Here is a 5,392-nt window from a genome sequence, read left to right on the forward strand (position 1 = left end):
AAAATGACCTGGACTAGGGCAAGGACAGAGACACTATCTTGGCTACTTCTGACTAAGGGTGTATTCTGTATCCAGCACCAAGCACAGACCTTCAGACAGAGAAAGTACCCATTCAGGGCTCTGCCACCAAAATGCTTGGATCCAAATCATACCTTTGTCACTGATCAGCTATGTATTTATGGACAAGTTATTCAAATCCTCTGCAGTTTAATTTCCTTGTCTATAAAATAGGAATTAAATAGTATAGGTTTGTAGTGGGAATTCAATTAGTAAATCACATGTAAAGTATTTTGTATAATGCCTAGCATATGTTAAGCTCTTAATAAATGTGTACTGTTACTGTTCATCAAATTAATGAGTGAATGACTTACTGAATGATTGAATAATATACCGAATGATTTTATGTTTTAGTGAGGAGAGAATGAACCTACCCCAGGGAATGCAGGGCTTGAGTTTACACCTCAGTTCGCAGACCCTGTGTTGGACAGGGCTCCATCATAAAATTGGTAGCTGCAGTTGTATCTATGTATAGTATGTATGTATGGTCAGCTCTTTTTTCAACTTCCTATTGGGCTGGGAGTCAGTTAAGCTCTGGATGGAAGAGGAGAAATTGGCCGTCCCCGTGTGTTCCCAACAGTCCTGACACAGGGCTCATAACTTCTTTGTATTTTCCAAAAAAAGAAACACAGTTGTATCAAACATAATAGTCACTCTGAGTTTCACTGACATTTCCATGGGAGAGTGAGAGAGTGAGTTCCCATTGCACACCTCACAGCAAGCAAATTCACAAATCCCGTTTAGACATTTACCTTCTTCCTAAAAGTCCCTCTTGGTAGTGCCAACAACAGAATAGCCACTTCTGTTTTTATCCATTTCTGTCCAGTTCTATCCTCTGAGATCCAGGAATTTCCACTGGGGAAATTCCAAGTCTCTAAATCACCTAAGGTTTTATGATACCAATGAGTTTAATAGCATAGCATCACATGAGCTCCAAACTTGCACACCCACCAACCAGAACCAAACAACTGAAAATCTCCAGGTTATTGAGGTTCACACAATAAGTAATTGTACACTGACACATTTTATCTATTTTTAATAATTAACAATTTTATATGAAACAGGATTTTATTTTTCTATAGATGTACTTCCTGTTTAATTTGCTGAGTCCTCACTTAGAGTTAGAAGACCTTTATTCAAAAGCCACGATCTTGGTGAACTAGCAAATCAGCACGGAACTTCAGAAGCAGTCACATAGTCATACTGCCCACATTCCAACCCTGAATCCCTTTCTGTCTGTATGAGCTCAGATGAGTTATTAATCAATCTCAGTCTATGATTACTTACCTATGAAAAAATGAAAATGGCAATAATACCCCCTTCAAGATGTTGCTGGTGGGTTTTAGTGGCATTGTCTCTGCGGAGTGATTATCCCCATGCCTCGTGCATAATGCGCCTTAATAAGTGTAAGCTTTGATTACAAACTGTCTCTTTTGTGGTGAATTCCCTAACTGCTATGTGCCGTGGCATGCTTTAGCAAACTGAGTATGATAAAATCGCAAAACATTGTTGTAATGATCTATCTAATAGGTCAGGCATTGCAGGATGTTCACTATTTTGGTGGAAGACGGTTTGAGGAACATGAGAGCAGGGGTGAACCAGGCTTATTTAGCCAAGGTGGCTGGCTGCAGGGGGCTCTTTACAAAATGTAGCGTAACTAAAATATTTTCCTTTTACCATCCAACATCTAATCACTCTGAAGAGGAAAGAAAACAATGCATGGAAAAGAAATGTTCCCTGGATGGCATCTAATTTGGATCAGCCCAGTGCCAAGATTTTCTGAGATATGTGGTCATCAGGGGCCCCTTGCTGCAGACCGGGATGCTTTTGTGCACGGCTCTCAGGCTTGTCCTAGGCCTGGTTCTCATTACATCATTTTCTCCTCCAGTACTTCTCTCCATAGGCTGCTGGGCAGGAAATAGACCCCAGGTAATTGGTCGCATTAAAACAGAACACCCAGATGCCTACTGAAAAGGAGATTTTAAAATTAGATTCTGCTTCAGTTAGGAGGCTATGCTCTCATTCTCTTCCTCAAGCCCCACTGCCGTTCGATGCAAAGCTTGGGTTCTGGAAACAAATGCACAAGACTCTTACCCTAAGGCCCACCGTGTCCGTAGTGGGAGGGGACTCCGGGCTAGGTTCCCATCTACTGAGCCAAGCCTACCTGTTTACTTCAGGGATGCGTCCCCTTCCTCTGTCTCTATCCTTGCTCAGATCCCTGTCTGAGGTCTCTCAGACATCTGCTACTGCTGTGGGATCAGGAATAGGAAGGGGGTTGGGGCGGGGCGGGGGGGCAGGGAGACTGTCCGTGAGCTCAACTGCATCCCCACTAAAATGATCCTATTCACTGGTGCACAGGTAGTGATTTTCCTGCCTTGATCCACTCATTAAACTCTCCTAGCTGCTTCAATACATTTTTCCCCGAGGCCCCTGTCAGGGATGCTGCTTCTCCCGTGATTACAGCACAACTGATTGGCCTTCTGGACCTACGGCCACGCTTTCCTAATGATCTTGTAATGGCTGCTGGGCTTATTCAAGCCACCTGACAGATAAAAGCGGCGGTAATTATGCAAACCCAAAATAATGCCTTCTCATTTGGAACCATGCCTTTTTACTCCTGTCTTGTAAGAAGTAGAGCCGGGCAATAGCAAGATAAATGCTGATCTCATATGTATATCTTAAATGTTTTTAGACTGGTCTGGAGCCGAGCTCCAACACAGCTGTGCCTTACCATGGGGATGATAATACTCGTTTCCTCACAGATTACGTGTTGACGGAATTGAACTAAATGAGTTACATGAACAATTCTTAGGAAATTATCTTAGAACACTAATTTTGTTAACGATCGCCATTGTTGCTCCTAACAAATAAGAGTTTTCCTCACCCCATGTGCAGCATAGTGAGCCTGTGTGTAGAGGGGAGGTTATTGAGGGGGGAAGACACGGGGGTGATGAAAGGTGAGTTATTTGCTATTGATTTATCTGCATTTTTTTCAGAGATGAAGGGAGCTTCACAAGGACGGGGCAGGTGACTCAGCATTTTTGGTCATGCATCTTGCAGGGCTGCTAGGGACTCTCCCATAAGCCCAGGGCACCCGATGGTGATGGGGTTTGTGGATCCAGGAAACCACCCGGAGGCCTGAGCTGAGCGGGTCCCTCTCAGCCCGCTGCCCCCTGCTTTAGTTCACTCACACCTTCACCTCCCCTTCTGAGCTGCATACCCCCAGGTCTCAGGAATGTTTTAGGAACTGGTTCACATTCCTGAGCAACCAGACAGCCTACGGGCTCCATGATCTGGGTCTTGTCACAGAGTCCGGTGGTTCCCCACTTTCCATCCCCTGTTTGCTCTTAGCAGCTTTTGTGGTAGAACAGTGAGTTAAAAACGAATGAAGACACGATATTTTCTGTGTTGTCCTTGGAGTGAAGAAATTCTCTTTGCCCTTAAGTGCAGCTTGCCTGGGTAAAGGCAAGCATACGCTGCCTCTCAGTTGTCTGATATTCGGGTGGAATTTGCTTTTGTGTGTTCTCATTTCATGCTGAATTCTGACTCCTACACACAGAACTCCCTTTAATTGTGCTTTTAGTTTTGCTCGGCCGGGAAGGGCTTTCTCTGCTGCAGAGGTTTGACCAGGACTCCTGCTGGGTTTTTTTTTGGTCCGTTTGTTTGTTTGTTTATTTTTTAAATTAACTTTTATTGGAGTATAGTTGATTTACAACGTTGTGTTAGTTTCAGCAAAGTGAATCAGTTATACACATACATATGTCCACACTTTTTAAGATTCTTTTCCCAGGTAAGGTCATGACAGAGCATTGAGTAGAGTTGCCTGTGCTATACAGTAGGTCCTTATTATCTGTTTTGCATACAGTAGTGTGTATAAGTCAATCTTGCTGTTTTTACCCATTGTTCATGGTGATTAGTTACCAGTATTTCTCTGCTCTGGCCCATCAGTTTTCACACATGTAGTGCCTTAAGTCTACACTTAGGAGTAGTAAACAGAATGTTTTTTTCTCACTGTTTCAGCCTTCCTCACTTCCTCACCTTAGCTACTAAATACCCCATAGGGGAGCAAAATTTGCTCCCCAAATATCTCTTAGGCATGCAGATTATTTCGAGCTGAAAATTATCAAGACCCCAAAGACTCAGGAAGAACCTTTGACCTTCTTCCTCACTGCCTAAAGAATGTAGATGGAGGATCTGTTCTAGGAAGGGAGCTGTCAGCATAGATCACTACAGCATGAACTAGGTGTGTAGACAGGGAGGAACCAAGCAAAGTCTGCTTGTTAAAATTCCTCTCTGGGTCCCATTGCCTCTGCCTGGCCCAGCAAACATTTGTTTACTGAACATTTGCTTTTCCATCTCCATGTCAATTGCCTTCCTCCTCTGTGACATCCCAAACCGCTACCCCCAATATTCTCCTTTGTCTTTAGCTGAAGTTGGTATTGAAGCTGAAGGTTCTGGCCATTTGTATGAGTTACTCAGTTTTCCTGGGTTTCTCCCATGTATACATGTTATTAAGCCTCTGTTTGGTCTTCTCCTGTTAATCTGTCTCTTGCCAGTTCAATTCTTAGACCAGCCAGAAGAACCTAAAAGGGTGGAGGAACATTGCTTCCTCCCTGACAACCCCTTAGGGCACCGTTGCATCACTGCAGTTCGTGGAGGCTGCTGGTTTTGAAACACTGGCTTACACTCCACTTCCCTCCCCTGGCTACCCAACCCTGCTTCTCAAAGGGCCCAAGAGCCAACTGTGCGGAGAATTAGGACAGCTTCTGTTTCTAATGACTATTATGAAGAAAAGGCTCCCAACCCCATGCTCACCACTGAGGCCTGGCCTTTGTATCATTGTGACATTCTGTATGAAGTCTGGAGACCATTTGAAGGATAGAGGGGAGCCATGAAAAAGCAAGCAGAGGTAAGAGTCAGGGGGAGACTAGAAGATGCTACGCAGCTCTCTTTAAGATGGAGGAAAGGGGGGACTTCCCTGGCAGTCCAGTGGTTAAGACTCTGCGCTACCAATGCAGGGGGCCCAGGTTCCATCCCTGGTCAGGGAAGTAGATCCCATATGCCATATGGTGCGGGCAAAAAAAAAAAAAAAAAAAAGATGAGACAAGGAATGTGGGAGCCTCTAGAAGGTGGAAAAGGCGAGGAAACGATTCTCCTCCAGGAGGACACAGCCCTGCTGCTACTTTGATTTCAGCCCAATGAAACCCAATTTGGATTTCTGACCTCCAGAACTGTATAATCATAAATCTGTGCTGTTTTGATACTTTGTTTATCATAATTTGTTACAGGAGCAATAGAAAACCAATGAACTTGTCCCAATCTCTTTTTGCCTGTA

The 5,392-nt window shown here is 44.1% G+C and overlaps 1 non-coding gene across 1 annotated transcript; it reads left to right on the forward strand.

Moving 5' to 3' along the window:
- Positions 1-5,032: 5,032 nt before the first annotated feature.
- Positions 5,033-5,105, forward strand: TRNAG-ACC (transfer RNA glycine (anticodon ACC)). The gene has a single exon. It is a non-coding gene; the product is annotated as a tRNA-Gly (tRNA).
- The last annotated feature ends 287 nt before the right edge of the window (positions 5,106-5,392 follow it).

This window comes from Eschrichtius robustus, chromosome 17, assembly GCF_028021215.1.
Source record: "Eschrichtius robustus isolate mEscRob2 chromosome 17, mEscRob2.pri, whole genome shotgun sequence".
Taxonomy (NCBI): domain Eukaryota; kingdom Metazoa; phylum Chordata; class Mammalia; order Artiodactyla; family Eschrichtiidae; genus Eschrichtius; species Eschrichtius robustus.